The sequence below is a fragment of the Raphanus sativus genome, chromosome 2 (assembly GCF_000801105.2).
Source record: "Raphanus sativus cultivar WK10039 chromosome 2, ASM80110v3, whole genome shotgun sequence".
Lineage (NCBI taxonomy): Eukaryota > Viridiplantae > Streptophyta > Magnoliopsida > Brassicales > Brassicaceae > Raphanus > Raphanus sativus.
The window spans coordinates 12,737,321-12,759,585 of NC_079512.1; the positions used below are offsets into that span (position 1 = coordinate 12,737,321).

Sequence of the window (22,265 nt, forward strand, 5' to 3'; positions counted from 1 at the left end):
GTTGGTCGCTCTGGTTGGGAGCTACCTTAGGGGGTCGCTCCAGAAGGTCACTCTGGGGTTCTCGACCATGATGGATATGCCTCTAGTAAATTGATCATAACTCCTCCATTACATCTCCAAATGACTTGAAACCACTTCCATTAGAAAGCTAACTCAATTCCCTGTGTCTCCACAAAATATTAAAAACAGATGATTTCTCTAAGGCCTCCATCCATGCTCATATTTCACCCCTTTTTTGATCACATTGCTTCCAAATGTCTCCAAGAACTCCATGTGGTGTTCCAATACCTGATAGAGACATATGTATGCCAAATGCAACCTAAACATGTCTAAATCCTAATCTATATGATGCAAATGCTTATGAATGAATTGCTAAAACAATGCAAATATGCAAGATATCAACTCCCCCACACTAATCCTTTACTTGTCCACAGGTAAACTTTCAAGAACAAAGGAGAAAAGGTTTGAAGATGGGAGCTCATAACCAAAAGAAACTCTTCTTAGTTCTCAACCTAACAACCTTGCATAATCATACCAAATAGCAAGAGCAAAGATTTTATCCATCTCTAACTTCTCTAAGCCCATCCCAGCTCCATTGATCTCTACACTCATTAATCATGCATCCACAAACCACAAATCCACCATCTCTCTAACATTCAGGAAGCAAACTCAATAGACATCTCACAAATGGTCAACTGGTCCAAGTCATTTGGTTTGGTAAGACAAAGGCTTTAATGCAAGTGAAATCAGAGGTTCAAAATAATCTGTTAAGGTGGTTTACTCTCAAAACACAGTAGCCTTGACATTACACATAATATATCTAAGAAAGGGATCAACTCATGCATACAATGCTCAATCTCCATTGTTCTACCATTTCCCAAACATACAAGATATTTAATTATTCCTCAATGTCAAACCCAACTCACATCTCTCACCAAAAGATCCCAAGAACACTCTAAACATCAGACTCTTTCTTTTTGAAATCAATAAAGGAATTTTCACAATTTTAAAACAAATCTTAGCTCCTAACAACTTTGCTAGCCCCCTTTTTCATTCCTTTTTTTTTCTTTTTCTTTTTTTTTATATATTTGGGGGCCAAGACTTTTCACAATAAGAGCTAGATACTTCTCCACTTATCCCATAAAGACTAATCATTTAAGCACAAAGAGTCAAACCTTTCATATTCCCAAATCACAATCACAACACTCACCTCCTTCCTATAGCTAGACAATAGAGTGACTAATCTAGCAAGAATGGAGACTAAGCATTGTCGTTTCCAATACTCTCAACATTATGCACATGTAAAGCTTTCCAAAGAGGCCTCACTCAACAAATAATGATGGTTTAAAAAGGAGGTATGGGTTTTGGGAGTGGAGTACCACTTGAGTTTGTCAAGAAGATTGGTAAAAGGATGGGACAACTCAAGTGTGTATATCCATGACTTAGCACACAAGGGACCATATGCAAGAGACATTAAAACATGAGCTTGCTTCAAAGAGAGAGTATCAACAGTCAAATGAGTTTCAAGAGGAGCATTCAAGGCGCGAAGTTTACAAGCTTTCCAAAGGGTGCTCAAGCTACTTGTCATGATTACAAAGGTCAACAAATTCAGTACTTAGCATGAGCTCTTTACAAGGTTGAAATCCCCCTAATGCATGAATGCAACCTATATGCTTCTAGACTCAATCCTAAAAATGCAAATGATGCAACTAAATGATTCTTTTTGTGTTTTTCAATTTTTTTTTTTTTTTGATTTTTCTATGCAAATAAGAATGTAATATGCAATGCATGAGACTCAAAATCATGAAAACAAACATGATCAAATACTTGGTACCTCCCCCACACTTAAATCACACAGTCTCTGTGTGAGTGAGGTACCCAATGGAAATGTGAAATACAAAGAAAAGTGGGATTGTGTGTTACCTTCCGTGGAGCGAGGTGTGAACGTCGCTGCGACAGGTCGCTCCCAGCTGGAGCGACTTCGGTATGTCGCTGTGAGAAGATCGCTCTGAGGTCGGTTTCTGTGTTTCCACTCGCGTGTGACGCGAGCGACCTCGGCATCTCGCTCTGGACATGTCGCTCCCAGGTGGAGCGACCTAGAGGTGTCGCTGCGATGAGATCGCTCTGGTGTCCGACTTTCTGCTCAATACCTGCACACAACTTCACTTTCCCATTGTTTTATGCAATAAAATGATAATGCAAATACTAATGCAATATATACAAGGATACTCATGGGACTTCCTCCCAAGTGAGCTTGTTTTAAGTCTCTAGCTTGACTTTGCCTCCTTTGGATCAGGCTGGACTAGGTGCAGAAAGTGGAGTTGACACCCCATCTTCCTCAGGTGGTAGCTCATCAAAGTGATCATCAGCAGGAGAAGGATTCATCTCTTCAATGGTGAAGGCTTGTCCAAATACAGTGGGGTTCCTCATCTTCTCCTTGATGTCAAAGTGGAGGATGTTCTCCTTGCCCAAATGGAGGTCAATCTTTCCTTCCTTCACATTCACAATAGCTCCTGCTGTAGCTAAGAATGGCCTTCCAAGAATCAATGGGTCTTGAGCCTCCTCACCCATTTCAAGCACCACAAAATCTGTAGGTATCTCATACCTTCCAATCTTCACAGGGAGGTTCTCTAGGATGCCCACAGGGTACTTCACTGATCGATCAGCCAACACCAGAGAGAGTCTACACTTCTTGTATTGAGTGAAGCCAAGCTTCTTTGCCACAGACAAAGGCATCAAGCTGACACTAGCTCCCAAATCGCAGAGACATTTCTCAAATACCATAGGTCCAAGAGCACAAGGTAGTGTGAAGCATCCTGGATCCTCTAGCTTCTCTGGAGCATCAAGCCTCTGAATGATGGCATTGCACTCATGACTCAGAACCATCATGCCCTCCATCTCCTTTTCTTAGCAGCTACAGCATCTTTCAGGAACTTGCTGTATTGAGGAATCAGCATGAAAGCATCAATGATGGGCATTGTAACCTGAGCTTCACTCATCTGCTTCTCAAACAAAGCCTTGTACTTCTGTAGCAGCTGCTTCTTGAATCTACCAGGGAATGGAAGCTTGGGTTCATAGGGAGGAGGGACAGAAGAGCTCTCACCTGCTGGAGCAGCAGATTCACCATCTTTTGTTGTCTTCTTCTCTTCTCCAACCTTTTCTTTACCCTTATCTTTCTCAATCTTCTCCAAGATCTCATCATCTGTCTTCTCATCAACAATGACCACTTCATCATCTAGATTGATGGCTACCTCCTCACCTTGTTTCTCAGCATCCTTGGTGAGAGTTCTAGGAGGTAACTGCTTACCACTCCTGAGTGTGACAGCTTTTGCTTTCTTGGGGTTTTGATCAGATTTTCCAGGTAGAGATCCTGGCTGGCGATTCTGGTGGGTGCTCATGGAAGCAAACTGAGTCTCCAAATTCTTGACAGAAGAAGCAAGGTGGGAGAATTTGTTGTTGAGCTCATTGTAGCTCCCATCAATCTTGGAGTGAAGGTTCTTCAGCTCATAGCCCACATGCTTCTCACTTCTAGTCTGAGACTCCAAGATCTGTTTCAGTAAGGCATCAGTGCTGCTCTGTTGAGGGGCAGAGGAGCTAGGAGAGGAGTTTTGCTGAGGCTGATAGTTGCTCTGCTGGTTGTTTCGAGGCTGATAACCACTCTGCTGGTTGTTTGAATAGGGCTTCTGTTGGTAGTTGTTGTACTGAAAGTTGGGTTCCTTCTTGTACCAGCTACCATTACTGTTGATGAAACACAATTCTTCTTGCCCTTCCAAACCCTCAACCTCATTGACAGTAGGAGGTATCTCCTGGCTTGGGTTGCCAACAAAGTTCACCTGCGCTTGTGTGGCCTTATCAGCAATGAGTTTGTCAATCTTCTCCTGAAGAGCCTTTATCTCATTCCTTGTTTGATTGTCATCACCTCTGCTGCTTCTGTCATGGTCTCCACTGTAGACTGCATCACTCTTAACCATGTTGTCAACCAGAGCCTCTGCCTCTTCCTCAGTTCTCCCCAAAAAGAACCCATTGCTAGCTGTATCCAGTCTGGCTCTGTACTTAGGAAGAGCACCTCTGTAGAATGTGCTCAGCAAGCTCTCCTTAGAGAATCCATGGTGTGGGCACTGAGCTTGGTAACCATTGAATCTCTCCCAAGCTTCACTGAATCCTTCCAAGTTCTTCTGTTGGAAGCTGGAGATCTCATTCCTCAACTTAGCAGTTCTTGAGGTAGAGAAGAACTTCTCCAAGAATGCCCTTTTGCAGTCTTCCCAAGTGGTGATGGAGTCACTTGGTAGAGACTTCTCCCATTGACGTGCCTTATCCCCCAAAGAGAAAGGGAATAGCTTGAGCTTTAAGACATCCTCTGACACACCATTAGTCTTTGACATACCACAGTAGCTGTCAAACTTATCCAAGTGATCAAATGGGTCCTCCACAGCCAGACCATGATACTTGTTGTTCTCTATGCAGTTTAGCAGTCCTGACTTGATCTCAAAGTTGTTAGCAGCCACAGCTGGTGCTCGGATTCCAAGTCTAGGACCATGGATGTTGGGGCGGTCATAAGTGCCAATGGGGCGAGCTGGTCGCTGTTGGGGCCCTTGTGGAACATTGTTTACTCCATTGGGGTTCAGAGGATTTTGTGGATCAGCCATCTCAGCTTCCTGTGTCTGCAGTAAAGCTTGTTGCTCTTCTTCTCTTCTTTTTCTAGCACACTCTCTCTCTAAAGCTCTGATGTCTGCGGCTCTTGGAACAAGGTTTGATGTACCTTTGCTCCTCAAGTTCATACACCTGAAAATCACAAAGAGTGAAGAAGAGAATCAGTAACTTACAAAAATAAAAATGACTTAGTCTCAAGCAAATGACTAAATCTCAATGTTCAAATCAAACTCAGAATTTGGCAACGGCGCCAATTTGATGTTAGGAGTTTTGAGGCTCCTAAGTCAAATGATAGTATAGTGGAAGTAAGTTGTCGAACCAGTTCTGAGGGATTCAAATGCAGAGAGAATGCAAGTATTTGCCTAATCTAAGTGCAATCAGTGAATTGGATGGTTTTTAAACTAAAACTAGAATGCAAGTAACATAAATGATACTTTTAAGCTATTGGAAAGGAGAACTCATGGGTATAGGGATTTCAGAACTTGGGTGATCAAGTTTCAAACTAAGGATGACAAATGAATCAATCAAACTATTAACCTTAAGCCTAGACACAATTCTAAGCAAGCTCTATGTCTAGATGAATGCTCATTTGCTAACATGTCTCAAACATCAAATGTCTTTGGTTGAATAACATGCAAGCAATCATTACTAACAAGTCTATTAGCTATCTTAGCATCTTTAACAACAAATATCTTTGGCAAAGTACACTAAGAGCCTAGGAGAGTTGACTCAGGCATTTCATCAAACACCTTTTGGGTGGAAAATGCCTAGAGATCACCCTTTGAGTGGCCTACTAAAATGATGCATTAAGATCACTCTACTATGCAAGGAACAAGTATGATTTACACCTAACACATCCTAGAACTAACCTAATCACCCTAAATCTCCCTAACCCATGAATCCAAAAGGTGATTACTCACTATCTCCATGATTCCTCTTAAACCCATGGTGGATTTCAGATGAATCATGTAGAGAACTAGAAAAGAAAATCAAAACAACACAAGAACAATCAAATCAAAAGAGAGCTTTTTCTTGAGAGAGTTTTGTGTATTCAATAGATAAAAGATAATATGCCAAATGGTGGCTACATAGTACTTAAATATTAGGTTTTCCAAGTGCAAAAACGTGCACAACAATTACAAAAAGGTCCTTGAAGAATAATAAAATCATGCAGCAGATAACGCGGAGCGACATCAGAGGGTCACTCCAGGAGGTCGCTCTGGGGTTGGGAGCGACCTTGGGGGATCGCTCTGAGAGGTCGCTCCAGCCTCCATTTTTGTGTCTCCGGACGATGAAAACGCGAGCGACTTAGGTAGGTCGCTCTGGTTGGTCGCTCTGGTTGGGAGCTACCTTAGGGGATCGCTCCAGAAGGTCACTCTGCGGTTCTCGACCAGGATGGATATGCCTCTAGTAAATTGATCATAACTCTTCCATTACATCTCCAAATAACTTGAAACCACTTCCATTAGAAAGCTAACTCATTTTCCTGTGTCTCTACAAAATATTAGCAACAGATGATTTCTCTAAGGCCTCCATCCATGCTCATCTTTCACCCCCTTTTTGATCATATTGCTTCCAAATGTCTCCAAGAACTCCATGTGGTGTTCCAATACCTGATAGAGACATATGTGGTGTTCCAATACCTGATAGAGACATATGTATGCCAAATGCAACCTAAACATGTCTAAATCATAATCTATATGATGCAAATGCTTATGAATGAATAGCTAAAAACAATGCAAATATGCAAGATATCAACTCCCCCACACTAGTACTTTACTTGTCCACAAGTAAACTTTCAAGAACAAAGGAGAAAAGGTTTGAAGATGGGAGCTCATAACCAAAAGAAACTCTTCTTAGTTCTCAACCTAACAACCTTGCATAATCATACCAAATAGCAAGAGCAAAGATTTTATCCATCTCTAACTTCTCTAAGCCTATCCCAGCTCCTTTGATCTCTACACTCATTAATCATGCATCCACAAACCACAAATCCACCATCTCTCTAACATTCAGGAAGCAAACTCAATAGACATCTCACAAATGGTCAACTGGTCCAAGTCATTTGGTTTGGTAAGACAAAGGCTTTAATGCAAGTGAAATCAGAGGTTCAAAATAATCTGTTAAGGTGGTTTACTCTAAAAACACAGTAGCCTTGACATTACACATAATATATCTAAGAAAGGGATCAACTCATGCATACAATGCTCAATCTCCATTGTTCTACCATTTCCCAAACATACAAGATATTTAATTATTCCTCAATGTCAAACCCAACTCACATCTCTCACCAAAAGATCCCAAGAACACTCTAAACATCAAACTCTTTCTTTTTGAAATCAATAAAGGAATTTTCACAATTTTAAAACAAATCTTAAGCTCCTAACAACTTTGCTAGCCCCCTTTTTCATTCCTTTTTTTTCTTTTTCTTTTTTTTCTTCTTTTTTTTTTATATTTGGGGGCCAAGACTTTTCACAATAAGAGCTAGATACTTCTCCACTTATCCCATAAAGACTAATCATTTAAGCACAAAGAGTCAAACCTTTCATATTCCCAAATCACAATCACAACACTCACCTCCTTCCTATAGCTAGACAATAGAGTGACTAATCTAGCAAGAATGGAGACTAAGCATTGTCGTTCCCAATACTCGCAACATTATGCACATGTAAAGCTTTCCAAAGAGGCTTCACTCAACAAATAATGATGGTTTAAAAAGGAGGTATGACTTTTGGGAGTGGAGTACCACTTGAGTTTGTCAAGAAGATTGGTAAAAAGGATGGGACAACTCAAGTGTGTATATCCATGACTTAGCACACAAGGGACCATATGCAAGAGACATTAAAACATGAGCTTGCTTCAAAGAGAGAGTATCAACAGTCAAATGAGTTTCAAGAGGAGCATTCAAGGCGCGAAGTTTACAAGCTTTCCAAAGGGTGTTCAAGCTACTTGTCATGATTACAAAGGTCAACAAATTCAGTACTTAGCATGAGCTCTTTACAAGGTTGAAATCCCCCTAATGCATGAATGCAACCTATATGCTTCTAGACTCAATCCTAAAAATGCAAATGATGCAACTAAATGATTCTTTTTATGTTTTTCAAATTTTTTTATATTTTATTTTTATTTTTCTATGCAAATAAGAATGTAATATACAATGCATGAGACTCAAAATCATGAAAACAAACATGATCAAATACTTGGTACCTCCCCCACACTTAAATCACACAGTCTCTGTGTGAGTGAGGTACCCAATGGAAATGTGAAATACAAAGAAAAGTGGGATTGTGTGTTACCTTCCGTGGAGCGAGGTGTGAACGTCGCTGCGACAGGTCGCTCCCAGCTGGAGCGACTTCGGTATGTCGCTGTGAGAAGATAGCTCTGAGGTCGGTTTCTGTGTTTCCACTCGCGTGTGACGCGAGCGACCTCGGCATCTCGCTCTGGACATGTCGCTCCCAAGTGGAGCTACCTAGAGGTGTCGCTGCGATGAGATCGCTCTGGTGTCCGACTTTCTGCTCAAACCTGCACACAACTTCACTTTCCCATTGTTTTATGCAATAAAATGATAATGCAAATACTAATGCAATATATACAAGGATACTCATGGGACTTCCTCCCAAGTGAGCTTGTTTTAAGTCTCTAGCTTGACTTTGCCTCCTTTGGATCAGGCTGGACTAGGTGCAGAAAGTGGAGTTGACACCCCATCTTCCTCAGGTGGTAGCTCATCAAAGTGATCATCAGCAGGAGAAGAATTCATCTCTTCAATGGTGAAGGCTTGTCCAAATACAGTGGGGTTCCTCATCTTCTCCTTGATGTCAAAGTGGAGGATGTTCTCCTTGCCCAAATGGAGGTCAATCTTTCCTTCCTTCACATTCACAATAGCTCCTGCTGTAGCTAAGAATGGCCTTCCAAGAATCAATGTGTCTTGAGCCTCCTCACCCATTTCAAGCACCACAAAATCTGTAGGTATCTCATACCTTCCAATCTTCATAGGTAGGCTCTCTAGGATGCCCACAGGGTACTTCACTGATCGATCAGCCAACACTAGAGAGAGTCTACACTTCTTGTATTGAGTGAAGCCAAGCTTCTTTGCCACAGACAAAGGCATCAAGCTGACACTAGCTCCCAAATCGCAGAGACATTTCTCAAATACCATAGGTCCAAGAGCACAAGGTAGTGTGAAGCATCCTGGATCCTCTAGCTTCTCTGCAGCATCAAGCCTCCGAATGATGGCATTGCACTCATGACTCAGAACCATCATGCCCTCCATCTCCTTTTTCTTAGCAGCTACAGCATCTTTCAGGAACTTGCTGTATTGAGGAATCAGCATGAAAGCATCAATGATGGGCATTGTAACCTGAGCTTCACTCATCTGCTTCTCAAACAAAGCCTTGTACTTCTGTAGCAGCTGCTTCTTGAATCTACCAGGGAATGGAAGCTTGGGTTCATAGGGAGGAGGGACAGAAGAGCTCTCACCTGCTGGAGCAGCAGATTCACCATCTTTTGTTGTCTTCTTCTCTTCTCCAACCTTTTCTTTACCCTTATCTTTCTCAATCTTCTCCAAGATCTCATCATCTGTCTTCTCATCAACAATGACCACTTCATCATCTAGATTGATGGCTATCTCCTCACCTTGTTTCTCAGCATCCTTGGTGAGAGTTCTAGGAGGTAACAGCTTACCACTCCTGAGTGTGACAGCTTTTGCTTTCTTGGGGTTTTGATCAGATTTTCCAGGTAGAGATCCTGGCTGGCGATTCTGGTGGGTGCTCATGGAAGCAAACTGAGTCTCCAAATTCTTGACAGAAGAAGTAAGGTGGGAGAATTTGTTGTTGAGCTCATTGTAGCTCCCATCAATCTTGGAGTGAAGGTTCTTCAGCTCATAGCCCACATGCTTCTCACTTCTAGTCTGAGACTCCAAGATCTGTTTCATAAGGCATCAGTGTTGCTCTGTTGAGGGGCAGAGGAGCTAGGAGAGGAGTTTTGCTGAGGCTGATAGTTGTTCTGCTGGTTGTTTCGAGGCTGATAACCACTATGCTGGTTGTTTTAATAGGGCTTCTGTTGGTAGTTGTTGTACTGAAAGTTGGGTTCCTTCTTGTACCAGCTACCATTACTGTTGATGAAACACAATTCTTCTTGCCCTTCCAAACCCTCAACCTCATTGACAGTAAGAGGTGTCTCCTGGCTTGGGTTGCCAACAAAGTTAACATGTGCTTGTGTGGCCTTATCAGCAATGAGTTTGTCAATTTTCTCCTGAAGAGCCTTTATCTCATTCCTTGTTTGATTGTCATTGTCAACCAGAGCCTCTGCCTCTTCCTCAGTTCTCCCCAAAAAGAACCCATTGCTAGCTGTATCCAGTCTGGCTCTGTACTTAGGAAGAGCACCTCTGTAGAATGTGCTCAGCAAGCTCTCCTTAGAGAATCCATGGTGTGGCACTGAGCTTGGTAACCATTGAATCTCTCCCAAGCTTCACTGAATCCTTCCAAGTTCTTCTGTTGGAAGCTGGAGATCTCATTCCTCAACTTAGCAGTTCTTGAGGTAGAGAAGAACTTCTCCAAGAATGCCCTTTTGCAGTCTTCCCAAGTGGTGATGGAGTCACTTGGTAGAGACTTCTCCCATTGACGTGCCTTGTCCCCCAAAGAGAAAGGGAATAGCTTGAGCTTTAAGACATCCTCTGACACACCATTAGTCTTTGACATACCACAGTAGCTGTCAAACTTATCCAAGTGATCAAATGGGTCCTCCACAGCCAGACCATGATACTTGTTGTTCTCTATGCAGTTTAGCAGTCCTGACTTGATCTCAAAGTTGTTAGCAGCCACAGCTGGTGCTCGGATTCCAAGTCTAGGACCATGGATGTTGGGGTGGTCATAAGTGCCAATGGGGCGAGCTGGTCGCTGTTAGGGCCCTTGTGGAACATTGTTTACTCCATTGGGATTCAGAGGATTTTGTGGATCAGTCATCTCAGCTTCCTCTGTCTGCAGTAAAGCTTGTTGCTCTTCTTCTCTTCTTTTTCTAGCACACTCTCTCTCTAAAGCTCTGATGTCTGCGGGTCTTGGAACAAGGTTTGATGTACCTTTGCTCCTCAAGTTCATACACCTGAAAATCACAAAGAGTGAAGAAGAGAATCAGTAACTTACAAAAATAAAAATGACTTAGTCTCAAGCAAATGACTAAATCTCAATGTTCAAATCAAACTCAGAATTTGGCAACGGCGCCAATTTGATGTTAGGAGTTTTGAGGCTCCTAAGTCAAATGATAGTAAAGTGGAAGTAAGTTGTCGAACCAGTTCTGAGGGATTCAAATGCAGAGAGAATGCAAGTATTTGCCTAATTTAAGTGCAATCAGCGAATTGGATGGTTTTTAAACTAAAACTAGAATGCAAGTAACAGAAATGATACTTTTAAGCTATTGGAAAGGAGAACTCATGGGTAAAGGGATTTCAGACCTTGGGTGATCAAGTTTCGAACTAAGGATGACAAATGAATCAATCAAACTATTAACCTTAAGCCTAGACACAATTCTAAGCAAGCTCTATGTCTAGATGAATGCTCATTTGCTAACATGTCTCAAACATCAAATGTCTTTTGTTGAATAACATGCAAGCAATCATTACTAACAAGTCTATTAGCTATCTTAGCATCTTTAACAACAAATATCTTTGGCAAAGTACACTAAGAGCCTAGGAGAGTTGACTCAGGCATTTCATCAAACACCTTTTGGGTGGGAAATGCCTAGAGATCACCCTTTGAGTGGCCTACTCAAATGATGCATTAAGATCACTCTACTATGCAAGGAACAAGTATGATTTACACCTAACACATCCTAGAACTAACCTAAGCACCCTAAATCTCCCTAACCCATGAATCCAAAAGGTGATTACTCACTAATCTCCATGATTCCTCTTAAACCCATGGTGGATTTCAGATGAATCATATAGAGAACTAGAAAAGAAAATCACAAGAACACAAGAACAATCAAATCAAAAGAGAGCTTTTTCTTGAGAGAGTTTTGTGTATTCAATAGATAAAAGATAATATACCTGTTGGAGTTATCTCAAAGTTAGCTTGAGATTGAAGTTATCCTAATACTAATGGTTTTATAATATTTAGAGATAAAGATAAACGTGTGTGTTTATCTAGAAGTTATTATCATTAGGATTAGGATGTACTTGGTGCTATATAAACCAATGTCGTGATTAAGGGCATGGTGTGAGTTGTGTGAGTTGGCTTAAGTTTTGTGTAAGTTTCTTAAGCAATAAGAAAGGGTTAGTTTCTTATAATTCTCGTGTTCTTCAACAAGTCTTTGAATCAATAATTGGTATCAGAGCAAGCGATGGGGGATCTAACAGTGGCAATACCTAAACCTAAAGATGGAACATCTTCTATTAAGTTTCCGATACTTAGTGCTACAAACTATACCGTATGGGCTATGCGGATGAAGATTCTTCTAAAAGTCCATAAGGTCTGGGAGATCATAGAAACTGAAGTAATAGACGATGAGAAGAATAATCTGGCGATGGCTTTACTGTTTCAATCTATACCGGAAGTGCTAATTCTACAAGTTGGAGAGTTAGACACAGCTAAGAAAGTGTGGGAGGCGATCAAGACAAGGCATGTAGGCGCAGAGAGAGTTAAGGAAGCAAGGCTACAAACCTTGATGGCCGAGTTTGATCGACTCAGGATGAAAGAAACTGAAACAGTAGATGATTTTGCAGGGAAGCTATCAGAAATATCCTCGAAGTCGGCGGCATTAGGAGAAGATATAGATGAGGCGAAGCTAGTTAAAAAGTTTCTAAAGAGCCTACCACGTAAGAAGTATATTCATATTGTGGCCTCTTTAGAGCAAGTTCTAGATCTTAAAACCACTGGATTCGAGGACATTGTCGGCCGTCTTAAGGCATACGAAGAAAGAATAGCGGATGAAGAAGAGTCACAGGATGATCAAAGCAAGTTAATGTACGGTGCAACAGAGTCTCAATCTCGTCCAGAATACAATAATGAATACAGAGGCAGAGGTCGAGGAGGACGCTCAAACTATAGGGGACGAGGCCGAGGGAGACTTAGTGGGGCACGAGATGCATCTCGCATTACATGTTTTAGATGTGACAAGGTCGGACACTACGTATATCAGTGTCCAGACAGATTGCTGAAGCTGCAAGAGGTTCAAGAAACAGAGAACGAAACGCAGGAAGCAGATGAGCTCATGATGCATGAAGTTATTACTCTAACAGAGAGTGAACCGCAGGCAGAAGATGAACATGAAGTTGTTTCTCTGACAGAGAGTGAACCGCAGGCAGAAGATGACCTCATGATGTGTGAAATTGTTTACTTGAATGAGGGGAAAATAGTACCAAGAGATTATGAAGTAAACAAAGACGAAGAGAACGTGTGGTACCTTGACAATGGCGCGAGCAATCACATGAGTGGAGACAGAAGGTATTTCTCTCATATTGATGACTCGATTACGGGAAAGGTGCGTTTCGGAGATGATTCTCGCATAGACATCAGAGGAAAAGGAACCATAGAGTTCACTGATAGGAATGGTGAGGCTAGAAAGATAACTGACGTCTACTTCATACCGGATTTAAAGAGCAATATAATCAGTCTAGGCCAAGCAACAGAGTCCGGATGTGATGTTAGAATGAGAGGAGAAGAACTCATTATGCACGATCGAGAAGGCAAGTTAATTGCAAAAGCAATACGATCAAAGAACCGTCTCTACAAAGTGCGTATGGGACTGAAGGAGACAATGTGTTATCTCTCTACCAAATCAAGCGAATCAAGCAGGTGGCACGCGAGATTAGGCCATATAAATCTTGAGTCAATGAAGTCTATGATAGCAAGGGAACTCGTCGTGGGAATTCCAAACATTGAGATCGAGGAAAAGGTGTGCGGATCATGTCTACTTGGTAAGCAAGCAAGACACTCATTCCCAAAGACAACCACGTATAGAGCTAGTAAGGTACTAGAACTAATACATGGTGACCTTTGCGGACCAATTAGACCGAGTACAAGTGCTGGAAACAGATATATATTAGTACTCATTGATGATTTTTCGAGATATATGTGGATGACTTTAATGAAAGAGAAGAGTGATGCTTTTGTGAAGTTTAAAAACTTCAAAGTCATGGTAGAACAGGAGACAAAGACGAGCATTGGAACCTTGAGGACAGATAGAGGAGGAGAGTTTACTTCTCGAGAGTTCAACAACTTCTGCAGTGAAGCGGGAATCAAAAGACAACTCACAGCACCGTATAGTCCGCAGCAGAATGGAGTTGTGGAAAGACGTAACAGGACTCTGATGGAGATGACTAGGAGTGTGATGAAGCATATGTCAGTACCAAATTATCTCTGGGGAGAAGCAGTAAGGCACTCCACATACTTGTTGAATCGTGTAGCAACAAGAGTAGTGAAAGACCGGACACCATATGAAGCTTATCATTCAAAGAAGCCAAATATTAGTCATCTAAAGGTTTTTGGTTGCATAGGATATGCGAAAATTGAGAAGCAGATGCTGAAGAAACTCGATGACAGGTCACGCATGTTAGTGCATCTTGGCACAGAACCAGGATCGAAAGCTTATCGGATGTTCGATCCAAAACACAAAGGGTAGTAGTAAGCCGGGATGTGATCTTCGATGAATCAAAGGGCTGGAACTGGGGTTCAAAGATAACTAGTCAAGACGTGTCTGGAAGCTTCAAAATAACAACTGGTGAGTTCGGGAATCATGGAATACAAGAAACAGAACTAGCTGCAGATAAAACAGAGACAAAAGAAAGAAAAACAGAGGAAACTGAAACAGAGTCGAAAGAGAAGGATGTGATTTCAGTTGATGAGGATAGCATTGATAGTGAGGGAGATTCTGATATACAAGAGGAGGTGCAGAATCCGTCTCTGAGACGATCTGAGAGAGTAAGCTCGAAGCCTAAGTACTTGGATGATTATGTACTGTTTCTTGCTGAAGAAGAAGGAGAGATGCTTCTTATGTGTTTGAATAATGAGCCGAGAGATTTTGAAGAAGCAAGGAAGTATAAAGAGTGGCTGCGAGCATGTGAAGATGAACTTGATTCCATCACTAAGCTTGAGTCATGGACTCTTGTTGATCTTCCACCAGGAGCAAAGCCAATAGGCTTAAAATGGGTTTTCAAAATAAAGAGAAACGCCGACGGAAGTATCAACAAGTACAAGTCTCGTCTTGTTGCCAAAGGATACGTTCAGAGGTATGGAATCGATTATGAAGAAGTGTTCGCCCCTGTTGCTAGAATCGAGACAATACGCTTGCTTATCAACCTTGCAGCAACACACGGCTGGGAGATACATCATCTTGATGTAAAAACCGCTTTCTTGCACGGAGAGCTCAAGGAGACCGTTTATGTAACACAACCAGAAGGGTTTGAAGTTAAAGGAAGTGAACACAAGGTGTATAAACTCAACAAGGCGCTGTACGGATTAAAGCAGGCGCCTAGAGCTTGGAATGATAAACTAAATAAGATCTTGGTTGGTCTTAACTTCACCAGGTGCCTTAAGGAAGCATCGGTCTATAGGAAGGAAACAGGAGGTAATCTTCTAATTGTTGCTGTATATGTCGACGACCTATTTGTCACAGGATCGAGCATGGTGGTGATAAACGAGTTTAAAGGGGAGATGGCAAGCAAATTCGAGATGAGTGATCTCGGTAAGCTCTCGTACTATCTTGGAATCCAGGTGACACAACACAGCAAAGGAATTACACTGAATCAGAACCGATATGCATTGAAAATTTTAGAGGAGGCTGGTATGAGGGACTGTAATCCAGTACACGTTCCTATGGAGTCAGGAGCGAAGCTAGCCAAGTCAGAGGAAGAAGACGAGATCGATGCAACAGGCTATAGAAAGATCATTGGCTGTTTTCGGTATCTACTTCACACGAGGCCAGATCTCTCATATTGTGTGGGCGTTTTAAGCAGATATATGTCGAGTCCAAGGGTGTCTCATGGAGCAGCGATCAAACAATGCCTAAGGTACTTAAAGGGAACGACATCTTACGGCATTACATTTGAAAGATCAGGAAAGAATGCAACAAAGTTGTTGGGATACAGTGACTCTAGTCATAATGTGGATCCTGATGATGGGAGAAGTACAACAGGGCATATCTTCTACTTTGGAAACAGTCCGATCACATGGTGCTCTCAGAAACAGGACACGGTTGCATTAAGTTCTTGTGAAGCTGAGTTTATGGCAGGTACTGAAGCAGCAAGACAAGCTATTTGGCTTCAAGACTTATTAAGAGAGATTGTGGGAGCTCCACACGAGAAGACTGTCATACGTATTGATAATAGATCAGCAATAGCTCTTACCAAGAACCCTGTTTTTCATGGACGAAGCAAGCACATCCATACAAGGTATCACTTCATAAGAGAATGTGTTGAGAAAGGGCTATTGGAGGTTGAGCATGTACCTGGAACTGAGCAGAAGGCTGATATACTAACTAAGGCACTTGGAAGAATCAAGTACAAGGAAATGCGAGAACTCATAGGTGTGCACAATGTGGACTTTGAGATTAAAGGGGAGAATGTTGGAGTTATCTCAAAGTTAGCTTGAGATTGAAGTTATCCTAATACTAATGGTTTTATAATATTTAGAGATAAAGATAAACGTGTGTGTTTATCTAGAAGTTATTATCATTAGGATTAGGATGTACTTGGTGCTATATAAACCAATGTCGTGATTAAGGGCATGGTGTGAGTTGTGTGAGTTGGCTTAAGTTTTGTGTAAGTTTCTTAAGCAATAAGAAAGGGTTAGTTTCTTATAATTCTCGTGTTCTTCAACAAGTCTTTGAATCAATAATACCAAATGGTGGCTACATAGTACTTAAACATTAGATTTTCCAAGTGCAAAAACGTGCACAACAATTGCAAAAAGGTCCTTGAAAAATAATAAAATCGTGCAGCAGATAACGCGGAGCGACCTCAGAGGGTCACTCCAGGAGGTCGCTCTGGGGTTGGGAGCGACCTTGGGAGGTCGCTCTGGGAGGTCGCTCCAGCCTCCATTTTTGTGTCTCTGGGCGATGAAAACGCGAGCGACTTAGGTAGGTCGCTCTGGTTGGTCGCTCTGGTTGAGAACTACCTTAGGGGGTCGCTCCAGAAGGTCACTCTGCGGTTCTCGATTAGGATGGATATGCCTCTAGTAAATTGATCATAACTCCTCCATTACATCTCCAAATGACTTGAAACCACTTCCATTAGAAAGCTAACTCAATTTCCTGTGTCTCCACGAAATATTAGCAACAGATGATTTCTCTAAGGCCTCCTTCCATGCTCATCTTTCACCCCCTTTTTGATCACATTGCTTCCAAATGTCTCCAAGAACTCCATGTGGTGTTCCAATACCTGATAGAGACATATGTATGCCAAATGCAACCTAAAACATGTCTAAATCCTAATCTATATGATGCAAATGCTTATGAATGAATAGCTAAAACAATGCAAATATGCAAGATATCAACTCCCCCACACTAGTCCTTTACTTGTCCACAAGTAAACTTTCAAGAACAAAGGAGAAAAGGTTTGAAGATGGGAGCTCATAACCAAAAGAAACTCTTCTTAGTTCTCAACCTAACAACCTTGCATAATCATACCAAATAGCAAGAGCAAAGATTTTATCCATCTCTAACTTCTCTAAGCCTATCCCAGCTCCTTTGATCTCTACACTCATTAATCATGCATCCACAAACCACAAATCCACCATCTCTCTAACATTCAGGAAGCAAACTCAATAGACATCTCACAAATGGTCAACTGGTCCAAGTCATTTGATTTGGTAAGACAAAGGCTTTAATGCAAGTGAAATCAGAGGTTCAAAATAATCTGTTAATGTGGTTTACTCTCAAAACACAGTAGCCTTGACATTATACATAATATATCTAAGAAAGGGATCAACTCATGCATACAATGCTCAATCTCCATTGTTCTACCATTTCCCAAACATACAAGATATTTAATTATTCCTCAATGTCAAACCCAACTCACATCTCTCACCAAAAGATCCCAAGAACACTCTAAACATCAGACTCTTTCTTTTTGAAATCAATAAAGGAATTTTCACAATTTTAAAACAAATCTTAGCTCCTAACAACTTTGCTAGCCCCCTTTTTCATTCCTTTTTTTTTCTTTTTCTTTTTTTTTCTTCTTTTTTTTATATTTGGGGGCCAAGACTTTTCACAATAAGAGCTAGATATTTCTCCACTTATCCCATAGAGACTAATCATTTAAGCACAAAGAGTCAAACCTTTCATATTCCCAAATCACAATCACAACACTCACCTCCTTCCTATAGCTAGACAATAGAGTGACTAATCTAGCAATAATGGAGACTAAGCATTGTCGTTTCCAATACTCTCAACATTATGCACATGTAAAGCTTTCCAAGGAGGCCTCACTCAACAAATAATGATGGTTTAAAAAGGAGGTATGGGTTTTGGGAGTGGAGTACCACTTGAGTTTGTCAAGAAGATTGGTAAAAAGGATGGGACAACTCAAGTGTGTATATCCATGACTTAGCACACAAGGGACCATATGCAAGAGACATTAAAACATGAGCTTGCTTCAAAGAGAGAGTATCAACAGTCAAATGAGTTTCAAGAGGAGCATTCAAGGCGCGAAGTTTACAAGCTTTCCAAAGGGTGCTCAAGCTACTTGTCATGATTACAAAGTTCAACAAATTCAATACTTAGCATGAGCTCTTTACAAGGTTGAAATCCCCCTAATGCATGAATGCAACCTATATGCTTCTAGACTCAATCCTAAAAATGCAAATGATGCAACTAAATGATTCTTTTTATGTTTTTCAAATTTTTTTTATTTTTTTTTTTGATTTTTCTATGCAAATAAGAATGTAATATGCAATGCATGAGACTCAAAATCATGAAAACAAACATGATCAAATACTTGGTACCTCCCCCACACTTAAATCACACAGTCTCTGTGTGAGTGAGGTACCCAATGGAAATGTGAAATACAAAGAAAAGTGGGATTGTGTGTTACCTTCCGTGGAGCGAGGTGTGAACGTCGCTGCGACAGGTCGCTCCCAGCTGGAGCGACTTCGGTATGTCGCTGTGAGAAGATAGCTCTGAGGTCGGTTTCTGTGTTTCCACTCGCGTGTGACGCGAGCGACCTCGGCATCTCGCACTGGACATGTCGCTCCCAAGTGGAGCGACCTAGAGGTGTCGCTGCGATGAGATCGCTCTGGTGTCCGACTTTCTGCTCAATACCTGCACACAACTTCACTTTCCCATTGTTTTATGCAATAAAATGATAATGCAAATACTAATGCAATATATACAAGGATACTCATGGGACTTCCTTCCAAGTGAGCTTGTTTTAAGTCTCTAGCTTGACCTTGCCTCCTTTGGATCAGGCTGGACTAGGTGCAGAAAGTGGAGTTGACACCCCATCTTCCTCAGGTGGTAGCTCATCAAAGTGATCATCAGCAGGAGAAGGATTCATCTCTTCAATGGTGAAGGCTTGTCCAAATACAGTGGGGTTCCTCATCTTCTCCTTGATGTCAAAGTGGAGGATGTTCTCCTTGCCCAAATGGAGGTCAATCTTTCCTTCCTTCACATTCACAATAGCTCCTGCTGTAGCTAAGAATGGCCTTCCAAGAATCAATGGGTCTTGAGCCTCCTCACCCATTTCAAGCACCACAAAATCTGTAGGTATCTCATACCTTCCAATCTTCACAGGGAGGTTCTCTAGGATGCCCACAGGGTACTTCACTGATCGATCAGCCAACACCAGAGAGAGTCTACACTTCTTGTATTGAGTAAAGCCAAGCTTCTTTGCCACAGACAAAGGCATCAAGCTGACACTAGCTCCCAAATCGCAGAGACATTTCTCAAATACCATAGGTCCAAGAGCACAAGGTAGTGTGAAGTAAATTGATCATAACTCCTCCATTACATCTCCAAATGACTTGAAACCACTTCCATTAGAAAGCTAACTCAATTTCCTGTGTCTCCACAAAATATTAGCAACAGATGATTTCTCTAAGGCCTCCATCCATGCTCATCTTTCACCTCCTTTTTGATCACATTGCTTTCAAATGTCTCCAAGAACTCCATGTGGTGTTCCAATACCTGATAGAGACATATTATGCCAAATGCAACCTAAACATGTCTAAATCCTAATCTATATGATGCAAATGCTTATGAATGAATAGCTAAAACAATGCAAATATGCAAGATATCAAAATCACCCAAAGTTCTAGGCCGAGTTGCCTCATCAACAGGTTGAACAACTTCTGTAGCATCAGTAACTACCTCAAGGATTGCATTCCCCTGAGCGTCTATCCTCTGACCTACTGCATTACGCAGATGATCCTCCTTGTCATGCAGGTATCCGTTCTCATCTTGTACAAGAACTATAGTAGCAACCATGTTTCGTGGCTCAGTATCGATCAATGTTCGAGGTGAAGTATCGATCGATGTTGGGTGGAAAGTGTCGGTCGACGGAACAGTAGCTTCAGTCGATGGGGGTAGGAGAGTGTCGGTCGACTTTGGTTGGCGAGTGTCGATCGACGAACTAGTGTTGTTGTTGATCGAAGGGGAACGTCTCTCTTTTCGGATTGAACGTTTCAAGCTTGCAGGATCTGCTGAGAATAGCAGTTGGTGTTTCCTTGTTGTTTCTGATACTGTTGGGCATGCACCTGAAAAGACAAGAATTTTTTTTTCAGAAATTGATTTAAAGAAGTAACCTACACTAAATCAGACTAGATCTATAGGCGATCAAAGCTCCCCGGCAACGGTGCCAAATTGATATCACTCGAATTACCCTAAGGCGTGAATTACTCTCTCAAATAAGAGATTCAATTGTAGTACTTAGGGATCGAATCCACAAGGAGCTAGGATTAAGCTAGGTTGATTTGTGATTAAAGTAAACAGCAGGTGGTGAGCAAGGTAGTTGCTCGGTTGGTTTGATTTTGGTTTTAGACAATTAAATAAAATAGCTAGACTTAGGGTTTCTATTCAGGTAATCAGGATTATAATCCTACAGATGCCTATCAATTGCATGCATGATATTATAGAGCTCAACACTTAATAACAAGCGATTAGGCGTTCAATTTTTAAGCTTGTCTATTGACAGATGTAATCGTTTCACAACAGTAGGTCGGATCAATTAGAAAGTGTCGATCGATGATTCTAGAGGAATATCGATCAATACACCGTTTGCACCGCCGATCGATTATTCTATAGAGATATCGATCGATGCGCTTTGTCAAGCTTTGCGTGCGGGTTGAATTTGCTCGCTAGGCTGCTTAGATCAGCACTAACCTTACTTTAACATTTCTAGCTTTATGAGGATGGATTCAGGGTGAGTTAAAAGTTCTCACATGTCCCTACAACTCCTTGGATCAAGTTTCTAGGTAGCTAATCTAAGAACAAGAATTGTGACAATCCTATCAATGAATATCACAACTTAGCAATCTATAGTTGGGGCTAATCCCTCATAACCTATTTGAACCATGAACCTAACAGTAGAACTACTCAGACATAGCTACAAAATGTAAAAAAAACTGCATAAATAGATAGATAAATAATAATGGAGTTCCAATCACAAATCTCTCTGGATCTTCTCTCTAACTCTAAAAATCCTAGAAAACCTTTGCTGTGAAAATAAAAATAAAATAAAGCTCTCTTTGCCCTGAACACTTTTGGCAAAGTATTTATACTAGGTTAAAAACTCGACAGGGTAATCTTATAATTTGGTGAAGCTTTGGGCCATAAGTCAGCTGGAACCAAACGGGCTTCTGCGCGCTTCGCTGTCGATCGATGGTACATGATGTACATTGATCGATATTTATTTCTGAATGTCGACCTCTGGTCTTGTTCGATGGTCAGCTCGGGTAATTTCTCTTTTTATCTCCAAAATGCTCCAAAACATCACTTTCTTCTAATTCACTCATGAACTTATAAATATACTAAATAAACTCTATAATAATATGATTAGTAGTTAAAACACTTATAAACCATGTTTAAAAGTAGGTAAAATGCATGGCCTATCAGCAGTGCACAAAAGCTCTTACAAAACTCAATAGCTTTATAAATCAAATTGTGTCTTACAATCATCGCTTGGCTTTGTTTATATAACTAATTAATCACAGTCCATATGGATTAGTGAAACTTATTCCTAATAAAAACATAATAATAATAAATGGAAAAACCCAACACAAATAGAAAAGGAAAGTCTTAAACCGAAGAGGAGTTGTGATCGTCGTCTATCACATGTGGTGTTACATCAGAAATCCAATCACATTGGTTTGTTATGTGTTCAGGAGAAAGCAGAGAGTAGACCAACAATGGCTTATGTTGTTTTCATGTTCGATGCAAGTTCTTTCACTTTACCAAAACCCTTGCAACCTGCTTTTTTACTTAGGAGATAGAGAATCAAGAGAAGACCACATACTTGTTGCACAAACAATCACTTGGAATGAAGTTACAATGACTGAGTTAGATCCTCGTTAATTAGTATGCAAAGACAAAAAAAAAACTAAAAAGTCAGCTTCAAATTTTTATGATCACTTGGGTATTCTTGATTCTGAAGAAGAGATAGCTGGGAAGCCATTATCAATAAAATCAGGACA

The 22,265-nt window shown here is 41.1% G+C and overlaps 2 non-coding genes across 2 annotated transcripts; both read left to right on the plus strand.

Annotated features, from left to right (window-relative positions):
• The first annotated feature begins 4,101 nt into the window (after nt 1–4,101).
• Nucleotides 4,102–4,208, plus strand: LOC130508793 (small nucleolar RNA R71). Its single transcript, XR_008942971.1, has one exon. It is a non-coding gene; the product is annotated as a small nucleolar RNA R71 (small nucleolar RNA).
• A 5,858-nt stretch (nt 4,209–10,066) lies between these two features.
• On the plus strand, nt 10,067–10,172 carry LOC130508814 (small nucleolar RNA R71). Its single transcript, XR_008942995.1, has one exon. It is a non-coding gene; the product is annotated as a small nucleolar RNA R71 (small nucleolar RNA).
• Nucleotides 10,173–22,265: the final 12,093 nt, after the last annotated feature.